The following is a 15,591-nucleotide window of genomic DNA, read 5'->3' as shown; positions in this document are numbered from 1 at the left end:
TTTCCTTCAGACAGACACCCAGTAGTGGAATTGCTGGATCATATGGTAGTTCTGGTTTTCACTTTTTGAGTAACCTTCATACTGCTTTCCACAGTGGCTTTAATATTTTCTTTATGACTCTTGAACCAGTCACCTGCCATCTTGGAGACTCCTTTTGCTTGTCCATAAAATGGCAGAGTAGGGTAAAGGTGAATCAAGGGAAGTTTGGGTTCTATTGTTAGCAAATGCTCCCAGTTCTGATATCCTGTGGCCCAATATAATCTTTACAATACTTTGCATTTGTTTATTGTTTAGCTGTCAACAAAACATATATATGTGTGTATAATACACATAATAATATATATATATTAGCTACAATATGTATATATATACACACACACATATATATATACATTAGTTAACTCCTAAATCTCTTCAAACCCCCTGAGGTAGGCTGGGTGGGAAAGAAACTGAGGCTCAAAGATCAAGTAATATTCCTAAATCTCAAGAACAAGACTTTTCTCCAAACCTGGAGATTGGAGACTGGATTTTAGCAAACTGATCTCTCCTTTTCGTTATTTTTGTGTCCTTGGACCATCTCTTCTTCTTTTTCTTTATCTCCTGAAGGGCTATAGCCTCCTCCCTTTGAGGAGAGACAAAAATGCTTAAATGCCCTTGAAATGCTATTAGGTGCCCAGGAGAAAGCTTGATAAAAGAGAATATTTTTGTCAGGAGAGAGAACTTTTAAGCCTAAAGACTGAACAGTTGACTTTTGCCTTCTGTGTTTCTAAGAGAAGAGAATCATCCTTTTCAGGGGCTGATCAGGATTCAGAACAGGGTCGGTCACCCAATAAGCAGGTGGTGAATGACTGTAGAGACCTCTTGTCATAGGAGCTCAGAACTCTGAGAAGCCTCTGAAGATTCTACCCAGCTGTTCTTTGACTCTAAGACTCTTGTCATTTCATTCAACCTTTCTCCCCACTCACGTCAATACTCTGTCTTCTAGAATTGTAAGACTGGAAGGGACCTGAGCTGCCGTGCCTTTCAAACTGCTTACGCAGCAAATGTGTGGATAACCATAGTACCTAGCCCTTAGCAAATGTTTGCTGCTTAAATGAAGGAAGCAATGAGGTTTTCTACAGTCATGAAGAAGACTTCTGGAAGGCTTTGCCTCCTCCCCTTGGATGTCAAACCTCACAAGCATATAACTGGCATATGTACGTGCAAATCAGGTACAGAAGAGGGAATCCAAATAGTCAATAAACATACAAAGAGATGCTGAATTTTACACACACAACGAAATAAGTTTTCTTTTCTAACCACTCAGATTGGTAAAATAAAAAAGGAAAACATAAAAGAGGTTTAATAACAGCAGGTGTTGGTTGACAAAGGTGTAGGAACAGAAGTCCTTCCGTGTTCTGTTAGGAATCTTCTTTGAAAGATAATTTAGTAGTCACTTCTTTTCAGCTCACTTAGAACATCTTTTCAGCTACTCAAAATGTGGGTGCTAAAGGCTGAGTTCATCATATTTTCTGGAAACTGCTCTTCTGTCATCACAGGCCCATGCAAGACTCCCATCTTGGTTGGCTCATTTACCTTTCTCCTTTATTTATGTCAACTGGAGGCTATTTTCCCACCTCGCCTCCATGGGGAACGTTTGGCAACGTCTGGAGACATTTTTGCTCAACACAACTGCCATGAGCATCTAGTGGGTAGAGACCAGGGGTAGTGCTAAACATTCTCCAATGCACAGGACAGTCCCCACGACAAAGGATTAGACAGCCCAAAATGTCAGCAGTGCTGAAGTACAGAAATGCCGATTTATACTATTCCTTTCCCCGCCCTAGGCAACAGTTCTGATATGTCTGGCCTGTACTGTCTTGTATTTTCTCTTCTGAGGTGTGTATTATTGCTTTGTTGCTCTGTATGCTTCATGTAAATGGTATTATGTTAAAATCTCATTCTGCCTTCTGCTGTTTTGCTTTAGCTTCTGTTTTTAGACTCCATCCGTGTTCCTGGGTTTACAATCATTGTTACAACTAAAAGTGGTTGTGTCCATTGGCCCGGGGACGCCACTCCTTGGGGTCTATCTTGAAGAAGACTCACATTTCCTAAGAATGCACACACTATAATATTCTTTGTAGCACTGTTTGTCACAGAATATTGGAAACGAGTTGAATGTTTCGTAATACAAGGTTGGTTACATAAATTGTAATAGAAAATCTTTATTTCCTCACTCAGTATCAACTTCTGTGAGGCCAGTATCTGGTTTAAATTGCTCCTATGAGGTGTGGTGTAGGATGTTTGGCAGAATCCCTAGCCTCTCTGCCCACTAGATACCAGTAGCTCCATACCCCTAGTTGTGAACATCGAAAGATGTCTCCAGATATTGCCACATGTCCCCTGGGGAAGGGAGCAGGGGTCACCTCCGGTTGAGAACCACTGGTGTAAGTAAAGAGGGAAGATAAATAAATAAATTCAGGGAGGAACTCTGCATGAACTGCGACAATCATTCCTTATATTTGTATAGAACTTTAGAGTTTTTATATAATCGTTTTCTAAAAAATATATTCAATGTAGAAAAAGTGGAAAATATACATAGAGAGTGAATATATACACAATTCCACCACCTAGAGATCAACTGTTATCCCCACCCCCACCGCCCCTCTGGACACACACAAAACACACACTCACTGATCTACACACACACACACACACACACACACACTCAATTTTTACAAATGGCAGTGGATGATATGCATCATCTTACTACACGTCTTTCTCAGTTAATATATCATTAGCACCTTTTAATGTAAAATTATGGCATTTTAAAGCATAAAAGGGGGGGAAAGTAAAGGCGAAAGGGAAACAGAACAGAAATTGATTCCACTTTAGAGATGAGATAATTGAGGTTTAGTGAGGTTAAAATAATCTCTAGTTAATAATAATAATCTGCCTTATTATCAGATCCAACAATCAACAAAGATTTGGAAAAGCAAATTTTTTTTAATGTTTTTTATTTATTTTTGAGACAGAGAGAGACAGAGCATGAACAGGGGAGGGGCAGAGAGAGAGGGAGACACAGAACCGGAAGCAGACTCCAGGCTCTGAGCCATCAGCCCAGAGCCCGACGCGGGGCTCGAACTCACGGACGGTGAGATTGTGACCTGAGCTGAAGTCGGACACTTAACCGACTGAGCCACCCAGGCGCCCCTTAGAAAAGCAAATTTAAGAAAAAAGATGCTCAAGAAGGTTAGGGCATAGTCTTGTTTTCCATTCCATAGTCTTGTTATCCATTCCTTTTGAGGAGGAACTAAGACCCCACATCCCGTAACATTACATAACACTTTAGAGAAGACAAGCTGTGTACTGCTCTTCCTTAGATTTTCTTCTGATCAGTGGCTATGCCATTCCTGGTGTATATGGAGGTGAAGGGCCAGGACAGGGTGCATCCTACTTTTATTGTGACTGTGACAGGGAGCAGGGACTGGCCTCCCTCTAGTGGTGCCTTAACATCCTCCTCCTGCCTGAAGGAAGACGGCATCTTCCCTTTGAACTCAGCTGCCCTGTGAGCTGGTGAACTCCCTTCCCTGGAGGTGTTCAAGCTCTAAAGTTCAACTCTAAAATCCTATGAAATTGTTTTGAACCCTAGCTTCCAAGATTCCAAGATGACAAGCTTCTAGAATTCTGAGATTCTGTGACTCTAGCAGGGAATCTCTCGGCTGTTACCCTGGTTGTCCTCTTCTTAAAGAGGCTGTTCTCACAGACTGATTCAGCTCCAGCACTGCTCTCCACCACCCCAGAAGGCAAAAAGAATTGAGAACATGACTATTTATGAGTACTTCATGGCATTTCTGAAGTTGATTTGGACAAAATGTGTGAACAAATCGAGAATTCAGTGGGGAGATGGAAACTATAAAAATAGTCCAATGGAAATGCTGGTGAGAAAAAAATACTATGGAGAGTTTTTGAGGAAACTAAGGAAAGAGTCTGTGAAGTTGAGGATAAGTTCAAATTGAAATACAAAAAGGAAAAAAGAGTGAAAAAAACCTGGAACATCAAAGGGCTGTAAGACAATATAAAACAGTCTAACATATTAGTAATTGGAAGCCCAGAGGGAGAAGAATGTGGCAAAAGAAATATTTGAAGAAATAATGGCCAACAGTTTTCATAAACACATAAAACTACAGATCAAGAAATTCAGAGAAAATCACCAAAACAGAATAGGATAAATACAATGTGTGTGCATACACACACGCTTATCTAGACACATCATATTCAAATGAATAAAAACCAAAAATAAAGAGAAAACTTTATTTAGCCTCCATTTTTAGACTCCATCCAGGAGTCCAAATGCAGCCAGGGGAAAAAAGACACGTATATACCGAGAAAGGAATATAAGAAATGTAGCATCCTCATCGGAAATCATACAAACCAGCAGAAAATGAATGGCAACTTGAAAGTGCTAACACATAAACACTCTCAACTCAGAGAAAATATTTTTCAAAGGTTTAAGGAGCAATAAAGACTTTTTTAAACCAGCAAAAACTGAGATAATCCATTACCAGCAGATCTGTGCTATAAGATGGGTTAAAGGACGTTCTTCAGGAAGGAGGAATATGATGCAGTTATGGATCTACAAAAAGAAATGAAGACCCTTGGAAATAGTTAAAGGAAAGGTAAATACAGAAGATACTTTTCCTTTATTTTTAAAGAGATTGGATTATCTAAATATCTAAAGCAGGGATCAGCAAACTATGGCCTGTGGGCTATTTTCATGAGCAAAGTTTTATTGGAACACAGACATGCCCATCAGTTGATGTATTGTCTAGGTCCGCCCTGAGCTATAATGACACAGTTAAATAGGTGAAATACTGGTTATATGGACTGAAAGCGTAAAATTTGACCATCAGGCCGTTGAAGAAAAAGTCTGACTATCTCCAGTTCAGAGCAAAAATAGCAGCCACATATTATGGCTTTATAGCATATATAAAAATAAATACATGAGAAAAATAGCACAGAAATGGGAGGAAAGACTTGGTAGTACGCTATTGTTAGGTTCTTATACTACACATGAAATGGTAAATTGTTATTTGACAATAATCTTGATTGAACATAGGAGAAAGGAAGCAAAAATAAGATAAAAACAGAGAGGGAGACAAACCATAAGAGACTCTTAAATACAGAGAACAAACTGAGGGCTGCTGGTAGGGTGTTGGCTGGGGGGATGGGCTACAGGGGCGAGGGGCGTGAAGGGCCCTTGTCGGGATGAGCACTGGGTGTTATTTGTAAGTGATAGATCACTGAATTCTGTTCCTGAAATCATTACTATACTATATGTTAACTGACTTGGATTCAGGTAAAATAAAAAAAGAAAAGAGAAGAAAAAAGAAGAAAGAAAACAGAAATTTAACCTGTGATTAACTAAAGATGTCTAAAACTGAGGACAGCTCCTAAACAAGTTGAAAGAGGTAAACATACTAAGATGGAACCTTTAAAAATACTCAATCCAAAAGCAAGCAGAAAGAAGAAAAAACAAAGAGCAGATGGAATAGAAAAAAATTAGCAAGAGATGGCAGGATGGATTTTAATGTAAGCATATCAATAATTAAATATAAATGTTCTGAACACACCAACTGTAAGAGGTGGCCAAATTGAACGCACAAGCAAGATCCAAGTAACTGCTGTCTACAAAAAAACCCACTTAAACTATAAAGATATAAATGTGTTAAAATTGAGAGGAAAAAGATATTCCACGCAAATACTAATTAAAAAAAAATCCTGGATGGGCATATTAATATTAGAGAAAGCAGATTCTGGACGAGGAATGCTGTGAGAGATAAAGGGAGGCATTATACAGGTGACAAAAGGGTCAAGTCATTGAGACAAATCTAAATGATGTAAATGTGCATTATATCTAACAACAAAGCTACCAAATAAATATATGAAGCAAAAACTGACGGCCTTGAAAGAACAGACAAATCCACAAGTGTATCTGGAGACTTCCATACTCCTCGCCCAGTAATTAATAGAAAAAGTAGGTGGAAAATCAGCAAGGATATAAAAGCCCTAAACAACACCATCAATCAAGTTGACCTACTTAACATTTATAGACCGTTCCATTTCACACCAGCAGAATACCACGTTCTTTTCAAGTGCACATGGGGCACAGGCTACGATAAACTGTTCTCGGCCATAAATCAAAACCCACAAACTGGAATCATACAGAAAGAATGTTTTCTGACAAAAATGGAATTAAAGTAGAAATCAACTGAAAGACCATCTGAAAAACCACCAAATGTTTGGAAGTTGAACGACACACTTGTAAATAACCCATGCATCAAAGAGGAAGTTGTAAGGATAATTAGAACCCTACTTTTGCTGTGACGGAGCATCCCTCCCTCACTGTATGGGGGTCTTGGTGGCACAGTCAGAATTCCCCGACTTCCCTTGTTTAAGAATGGGCATGGGTGACTGAACTCTATTTCCATAGAATGTGCATCTTCAGCAGAGAGCACAAAGACAGAAAAGAACTGAAGGAAATTTATCCCAGGGGCTTTCTCTTCATTCCTCTGACTTTAATCTCAGGTTCTCCCTGATTTCTGTCTTTTTCAAGATTCGCTTCTTTAGCTTCTCCCTTTGACTCTGAGCTGCCCCCAAATCCCTTTGTTTCAGCTTAAGTTGGCCAGAGTTGTACGCTGTTTCCTGGCACCAAAGCTCCCCTTAGGTCCAGCCTAATTCCACAAACCTGTACTCTGCCTGAAATTCTGCACTGCCCTAGGGAGGTTCTGGTAGCCTGACTTCTGGAAACTTTTGGGGTCCTGAGGGAGGGACAGGAGAAGCAAGGCTCCCTGCCTTTTACTCATGTGTCAGATGGACCACAGCAGTGTGGGTGCCCAGGTGTACCACGAAGGCCCAGTGCTTCAGTGACGGGCAGGATGATCTCCAGAGGGACACAGAACTGCAGGGGAGGTGAGGCAGACACTGTCCAAGGAGAGGAGCTTGACAGACGGGTACAACTTTTGGAAGGCAAAGGGGATCAGGAAAGATCCATCTGTGGATACCAGCAGCCTCTAGAGGACCTGCTGAGGGACAGCAGGGAGACCGGTGATGCCTCAGTGAGGGGCAGAAATGGGGAACTGTCAAACTGCCTTGAATCATCCCTTCAACACCCTAAAATACAGCAATGTGTTTAGAGGCCATACAGTGCAAAAAATTATACACAGATTTCTAGCCACCAAAGGCTTACTCCAGAAAGGGTAGCAAGAGCCTCAGTCTCTGAAGGGCCTGAAGGGACTGAGACCCACAGAAAAGGAGGCGGATCCATGCTTCCCAGCTCACCTTCTTCAGGGACATCTATTCAATCAGTGGGGTGATGGGTGAAACCACCAGCCCTTTCAAAATGGCACACTCTCCCTCTTTCATAATCAAATTCACGTGAGGCCAAAGTGTATGATGTGTACGTTCGAAAAACTAGATTGTGTTGCAGGAGGTCTAAATCCTAACTCATCCTCTACCATTAACTATCTAGAGGGGTGCAGGGTGGCTCAGTCAGTTGAATATCTGACTCTTGATTTCGGCTCAGGTCATGATTCCAGGATTGTGGGATCAAGCCCTGCATTGGGCTCTGTGCTCAGTGTGGAGACTGCTTAAGATTCTTTCTCTCTTTCTCCTTCTGCCCCTCTCCCCTGCTTGTGCACACTCTCTCTAAAAACAAAACAAAACAAAACAAAAACAAAACACTATCTAGGTCACTTTACTTCCCTGAACCTCACTGGCCTCATCTGTAAAATGGAGATATACTCTGCCTACCAAAAGGCAGGGGCTGTATCTGATGGTCTCTGGTCATAAACTGTTAAATACATGGGGCTCATTTTTATCAAGAATAGAAAAAAGAACCACACTACTTTTTAGTGGACATAAGACAGAGAAAAGATGAGTGAGATTATGTTATTATAATGCTCAAAAAGCCTTTAATGGTATCTCATCACCTACACGAAAGAGTGTCAAACCTGAGCCTGGGATTAAAAGCCCATCGTGTATCAAGTGCCATTTCACCGATTCATCTCACAACAGTTCCTGCCTCTGCCCCCAACCCCATGCTCAACACTGCAACAGTACCAGACAATGAGAGCCCTCCCCTGAGCCTGAGACACACCCTTGGCATCAGTGCCTTTGCACATGCTGTTCCCTCCGCCAAGAATGCCTTTCCCTCCATTCCTAATCTGTCACATTCCTGCTCATTGTTCAAGTCTCAGAGGCCCCTGTGGAGCCTCTCTGTTCCCTGGTCAGAATTAACTGTCCTTTTGAGTTTCCGTAACACTTGTCCAGGTTACAGAGACTCTCACATAGAACAGGAATTGGTTGTGTGTGTGTGTGTCTGCCTTTCCACGAGGCTAGGGAATGTGGCCAAATCATGTTAGGACTCCTTGACCTGGTGCTATTGTCTCCCTTGGCAGATGGGGTTAATGAGACCACGCCTGTAAACCATTTGGGAAATTCTCAGTAAATATCTGTATTCTCTCTTCTCCATCGTATATTTTTTAATGTTTATTTATTTATTTTGAGAGAGAAAGCCCATGCGTTCACACACATGACTGGGGGGAGGGGTAGAGAGAGAGGGAGAGAGAGAGAATCCCAAGCAGGCTCCATGCCATCAGTACAGAGCCCAATGCGGGGCTCGATCCCATGAGCCACGAGATCATGACCCAAGCCGAAACCAAGAATTGGACACCTAACTGACTGAGCCACCCAGATGCCCCTCTTCCCCATTACATTAACGATGAGTTGAATCATTCATTCAAAATGAAATCTAAGTTACCACATATATTTCTAAATATTTACTATTTACACATTAGATTAAGAATCTGAATTTCTGTTCTTTAGGGCCATTAACTTACAGTAGCCAAGAATCAATTTAGAAGTCACACACAAGGAAAACAATGTAACTCAGTCTAGATTCTTTTTTCTTTTTTAAAGAAAGGGAATCCCATGTATGAGATTGTATTTTCAGGGGAAGATAATAATAGCGAAAATTAATATTGAGTCACTTCTATGTGACTGTCACCGTGCTAAGCTCTATTTAAATTTACATAGACTATTTCGGAGGATGTTAATGTAAGGGCATAACGCAGGGAGGAGAATACAAGAGGGGGGGTCTACCTGAGAACCTGAGCACTTCTGGGAAGTCACGATGGTGAGCAAAACGGAAAAGAAGCTGTCAGCCACCCTATAGCGATATCCCATTTACCGCCTTGTCTGACTTACCAAGAAGTTGTAAGAACGTCTACCAAATAATCTGTGGTCCTCAGATTTGACTGCAATTATGATATGTGTTCATGGACCTCGGTTGGATTAACTGACCTAGCAACGGTCACCCCATCGGTTAGCAGGAGTGACCCCATCCCTGCTCTCAGTCCAACTAGGTTCCAGGAACTCCTGACCCACCCCAGCAAGGCACAGGGTCCAGGCCAGCCAGTCAGCTTATCTCATTTCCCGGCCATAGGACTGGTTCAGAATGGACATGTGACCCTAGCTGCGGGAATCAGAATCAAATCGGGGATTTAATGGGCCTTTTGGAAAAGAGAAAAGCTCTTTACACAGGGCTGAGAGTAACTGAGTGGCTGTTAGTAGTTAGTTATCTGCCACTGTATGCTGTGTGGGAAGAGTATGCTTGATAAAGTCCATGCAGAGGAAAACAAACGTGACAGATGAAGACAGACAGAGTCCTGCTGATACCACTTAAACAGCTGGATCCAGCTGTGCCTGAAGGTAGATATATGCATGGACTTCTCTCTCTTTTTCTTTTTTCTTTTTTTTTTGCTAAAATTTTTAAAAATATTTATTATTTTTGAGAGAGAGAGAGAGAGAGAGAGAGAGAGAGCAAGCAGGGAAGGGGCAGAGAGAGAGACACAGAATCGGAAGCAGGCTCCAGGCTCTGAGCTGTCAGCACAGAGCCCGATGCGGGGCTCCTCACAGACCGCGAGATCATGACCTGAGCTGTAGTTGGCCACCCAACTGACGGAGCCACCCAGGCGCCCCTCTCTCTTTTTAAATTTAGGCCAGATTGGATTGGTTTTTAGTCACTTGCAAATGAAAGGGATCTGGCTAATACATCAGTCAACGTTGGGAGGGCACTTAGAAATCATTTAGTCTAATCCCTTTGTTGGGTAGGTGGGGAAACTGAAGTCTATAGGAAGAGGGGGGAAATATCCTATCTAGAACATAGGAGAATTAATGGCCATGTTGGACAAGAATCCAGATCTCTTGATTTATCTAGTCCACCTCTCCCCATGGTCCGGTTTCCTAGTATCTCTTCTCCACCCTGATAGACCTGACCCTCATTTGTGTTACTCCCCTCTGATAAGGGGACGCTTATCGGCCCCACCCTGCACATCAGCCTTCTGGCTCTGAAGCCTGAACGCACTCACCAGAAGTTGGGGAAGTTGAGGGTGATGCTTGCCTGGGTGGTGGTCCCAAACCTGAGGTAGCCCAAGGCCCCTAGGCTTATGTCCAGGGTGGCGATCTTGAACAGCCCTCCGTGTAGAATGAGTGGAAACTGAACATGGTACTGCATCTCGTTTTCCAGAGGCAGAATCTGTAAACAGAGGAGCCATAATTATACAGTGGCCCCCGTTTATGTAAAGACCCCATTCACTCACTGTGTATTTTTCTAAATTCCTTCATCTCAGCCATCATAAAGCTCGAGAGAGAAAAACTCCAAAGACATGGCCCCACTAGGTACAAGGAACTACTGAATTATAACAGGACCAATTACTGAAAAGACCTTAAAGGTATTCTAGCCCAGCAATCTATACTTGAGTATCCTCTTCCATGCTCAGGAAAGGCTCTACCCCTGAGCAGCTTTGTGGCCCATGGATGATGATGATTTCCCTTACAGAAAACCTCAGAATGTACAAGCTGGGGTCTTTGTAGGAGTTGTGCTTCTGCATGCAGCCCACCAGGGGGAGCACCATCCCTAATTTCAGGTCTGGAAGGGGACCTCCCAGCACTAACAGGTTTGTAGCCTGCAGTATAATTTTGGATTCCTTTTGCTTCGAGTTTACAGGGGAGACTATCTTATACATCAGAATATGCAATGGATCCTGACTGAAGGATGGAAAAGAATATAGATTGTACTGGAGAAATCTGTTTCCTTATTCATGGTGTGAGTGTCTAGAAAAATCTGTACACATTCATGATTTATTCCAGCTCCATCTGTCTGTCATCTGTGATTCTATATCTCGTGGTAACATGGGGGCATCAGCTCTGAATAACAGCTCAGGATGCCCTGTGTGTGTGTGTGTGTGTGTATGTGTGTGTATGTAGGGAGGGGACAGTGGAGAAGTCAGTGGCAGGGGAACCCAGTAACAGCACTGTCAAACAAGGGGTGCCTGGGTGGCTCAGTCGGTTAAGTGTCCAATTTTGGCTCAGGTCATGATCTCACGGTTTGTGAGTTCGAGTCCCGTGTTGGGCTCTGTGCTGACAGCTTGGAGCCTGGAGCTTGCTTTGGATTCTGTGTCTCCCTCTCTCTCTCTTCCTCCCCTGCTCGCATTCTGACTTTCTCTCATATAAACATTGAAAAAAAAAAAAAAAAGGAGAACTAGCAGGGAAACTGAAAAGAGAAGAGGACGGTTGGAAGCAGCATCTGAGAGGACAAGTGCATTGATCTGGAAGCTGGAAGGTGAGGGCTTAAGCCTTGGCTTTGGAATTTAACAGCGATATGCACTTAGACAAGCCTCATTGCTTCCAGTCCCTGGTTTCATTATCTGTGTATGGATGTGAGCATCACTTCAAGCTGTGGATCAAATTCTGATCTCTTTATTTATTTGGAAGTATTCCAGACTTATGGAAAAGTTGCAAAAATATACCCTTATACCCTTCCCATATATCCTTCACCAGATCCCCCAAAGGTTAGCACATTTGCTATGTCACCATCTCCTCTCTATGTGTGAGTGCAGGATATACACGTTCCCACACATAGATATGTGTGTGTGTGTGTGTGTGTGTGTGTATTTTTTCCTGAGGTATGTGAAGGTAACTGGTTTGTATTAAATATTGTGTTCCTCTTGTGATTTCATTCAAAGGGTTCAGAGGGTAAAACAATATTTGAAAAGCGTTGCTAAATTCCATTTTGTGCTGGCTTTTTAAGTAATTTTTCTCTTGTTGCATTAAAATATCTCTAGCACCCAAAAGTGCTGATTAAGGGCAGAGCAATGTAAATGGTAAATTTTTAATATGAAGACACGTTTAAGTGTTTAAGCAGGTTGTCTGCTTGGCAGGGATTGTCATAAAGAAGTTTTCAGTTCTCCTATTTTACAGATGGGTAAAGTAAGGCTCATTGAAAAGATCTGCCCAACATCCACAGCTTTCTGTCGGTTATTTTTCTCTAGCATGTTGGTATTCTTACCCACACTAGGTGAAGGGTTGGTGAAGCTATAATAATGACAGCTACTAACTTTGTGCCAGCAACATGCTATTTTACCTACATTATCTCATTGAGTCCTTACAGCATCTTGCTTGTAGGCATTATAAACCCATTTTACAGATGAGGAAACTGAGGTTCACAGAAGTGTTAAATAGCTTGTCGAGGATCACACAGGTTGAAAACATGAAGCCGGTCTCAAACCGATGTCTGTCGGCTCCATAGCCAATGCCCTTCACCTAGACTATCTCGCTTCCTCGCTCTCATCAGGGGTGGGGATCCTTGCCCCATCTCAAACCTTCCCACCCCAATACCTTCAAAAGCAAAGATGGCTGTCCTGAAGAATCAAAGGGTAGGTCTTCCCGTTTGCCACTAGGGGTCTGGGATTTCCTGAAAGAGAAATTCAGGAGGGGCGGGAGTGGGGGAGGGTGATGATAACGGTTATGATGAAACTGACCTTGAGAAAACACAGTGGAAATCCAGCATACAGAGAGCCGGCCAGCCAGCAGAGTCCTACAATATGTCCAACTTTCTGCCGACCTGCACCTGTGGGGGATGGACTTTGTTTCTTTAAGAGGACAGAGGCAGGAGGACACTCAGGACAGAACTGAGAGCGGCAGGGGCGGAGTTCTAGGGCAAGTGTCTGGACCTCAGTTTCTCCATGTGTAAAGTGAGTGTGCTGGGGAATTGGGTGGGGTGGGGGTTGAAGTTGGCCTTCTGCCCTCAGCCTTCTGCCCTCTGCCTTCCTCCTCATTCTTTGGAGCCAATAACCTGGGGTCAGTGAGAGAACGAGGGTGTCTAAACAGCACAGATGCCAAGCCCTCTGATCTGATGCCTTGATTTTACAGATGGGGAGCTCGAGGCTCTGCAAGCCTGACAGCGATCCTACTAAAATGGTTCCTGTCTGATACAGATGTGAGCAGCTAATATTTGTTAGGTCCTCAGGATGGGCCAGCCACCATGCTAAATTCTTTCTTTTTTTTCTTTTTTTGCCTTAATGTTTATTTATCTCTGAGAGAGAGGGAGAGACAGAGCACGAGGTGGGGAGGGGCAGAGAGAGAGAGAGAAAGGGAGACACAGACCCTGAGCTGTCAGCACAGAGCCCGTCGCGGGGCTCGAACTCACAAACCGCGAGATCATGACCTACCGCGAGATCATGACCTGAGTGACGTCAGCCGCTTAACCGACTGAGCCACCCAGGCGCCCTGTGTGCTAAATTCTTTAAATGCCTGGTTTAGCCCTCACTATGACCCTACAGGGCAGGGAGTGTTATCTTCATTTTAAGGATAAGAAAAATCCAGGCTCAGGGCCTCTTTAGTTTCAGTGTCTCCTTCCAGAAAGCAAGGACGTTGAGCTAAAACAGCATGTCTGAAACTTCCGCCATTTACCATATGTGTGTTCCACCTATTTATGTTTCTCAAGTCAATGTTTTAAAGCAAAATCGGTTTTAAAAAGAAGTATGGCAATGGAATTCTGAATTGCCAGGAGTAGGAGAGAACATATTAATACGGATACATAACTAAGAAAACAGGAAGTACTTCCTAAACATCTGCCCCCAAACTCATACCCCACGTCACCAGAGGTATGGAAAAACACTTTGAAAAGCCACTGAGTTAAATGAACTCCAGGTCCTGTCCTATCTCTGACTCTGTAAGAACACAGGATCCTGGAGTCTGGTGAGGCCTGACAGCTTAGGAACAACGTCCTTCACGAGACACCAGCCATGATAAAGGAACACCTTAAAAATCCACTTGTAAACAAGGTGATCTCTAGGTTATTTATACCAAACTGGTCTCCAGGAGCCTCTGCAGCTTCTTTATTCCTTCTGGGAACAGAGAGAGCCTTTCCAGCCAGAATGACCTGAAGAGGTGGGTGGGGGCTTCCACTGTGGCTCAGGCCCGGGGTGGGGGTGGGGCCCTCCGAAGACAGAGGCCATCTAGAGTTCACGTGCAGTATCTTGTCCTTACCTTGCGTTCGGCTATTCAAAATAGCCAATAGTGAGAGCTATTTCAGCTCAGTCCTGATTGGAATTCAACAGGCTTTGAGCCTACTCTAGGGCTGGGGCATCACAACACGCACGCACGTACACAAAGCGCTTAAAGCTTGGTGACTCAAAGTGTGGTCAGAGGACTGGCAGCATTGGCCTCACCTGAGAGCTTGTCAGGGATGCAGACTCTCAGGCCCCACTCAGATCTCCTGGATCAGAACCTGCATTGTAACAAGGTCCCCAAGTGGTTTGTACGCACGTTGGGGTTTGAGTGGTCTTGCTGAGGTGCCGCTGATGTCTCTGGTCCCAAGACCATGCCCGGTACAGCAATGCTTCAGAGTCATCACCCCAGTGCTTGGCCCATCATCAGAATCAGTTGGGGAATTAAACCACACACACACACACACACACACACACACACACACACACACAGATTCCTGGATTCCAAATTCCAAAGATTCTGATCCAGTACAACTAAAGCAGGGCCTGGGAATCTGTTACGAAACAAGATCTCAAGGGGTTCTGCTGCTTAGCCAGGTTTGGGGGAGGTGTGAGCTTCCATTTACTGGTATTTAACCAAGTTCCAGACAGGGGTCCAAGCTCTTCGCATCTATTAATCTATCTGACTTTCAGGACAGCCTTTGGAGATGGGTACTAGTATCAGTCCCATTTCCCAGATGGAAAAAACGAGGCACAAAAAGTGAAGTATCTTGCCAAAGTTTGAAATGGAAGGGGGGCTATAAATAGAATTCAGGTCACTTGGCTCTAGAGCAAGGATCTCAGTGCTCCTGACATCCAGGCTGTCCTGAGCACTGCAGGATGGTTAACAGCATCCCTGGCTTCTACCTACTAGCTGCTGGTATACAGAACTCTCCTAGTTGTGACAACCAAAAATGTCTCCATGAATTGCCAAAAGTCCCCCGGGGGCAAATCGTCCCTGGTTAAGAAAGGCTGCTCTAGAGTCTCTACCTGTCTCCACCACACTTGCTCTGCTGCCTAAGAACCCCTGGGTTTGCACCAAGCACTTTTACACCACAATAGCCTAACAAGGTAAGAATTGCTATCTCGATTCTAATGTGTGACTTACTCAGGGTCATATGGCCTGTGTAAAGCTAGGACTCAAATCCACATTTCAGCCCTTTCCTTGATTGAGCCCACACGGTGATGTCTGGGGGAAGGTTTTGTGCCTTGCGAGAGAGCC

The 15,591-nt window shown here is 43.5% G+C and overlaps 1 protein-coding gene across 1 annotated transcript in view; it reads right to left on the bottom strand.

The window, feature by feature from the left end:
- SLC36A2 (solute carrier family 36 member 2) overlaps positions 1-12,962 on the bottom strand; it is a 57,008-nt gene extending 44,046 nt beyond the window's left edge. Inside the window, exons 1-2 of the mRNA XM_045036660.1 lie at positions 12,861-12,962; positions 10,410-10,576 (exon numbers count right to left, since the gene is read on the bottom strand). The gene's annotated coding sequence lies outside the window, so the exon portion shown is untranslated. The remainder of the gene's footprint in view (positions 1-10,409; positions 10,577-12,860) is intronic.
- Positions 12,963-15,591: the final 2,629 nt, after the last annotated feature.

This window comes from Felis catus, chromosome A1 (genome assembly GCF_018350175.1).
Source record: "Felis catus isolate Fca126 chromosome A1, F.catus_Fca126_mat1.0, whole genome shotgun sequence".
Classification (NCBI taxonomy): Eukaryota; Metazoa; Chordata; class Mammalia; order Carnivora; family Felidae; genus Felis; species Felis catus.
Note: the sequence above shows the minus strand (reverse complement) of the source record. Positions and strands in the feature narration are given on the sequence as shown.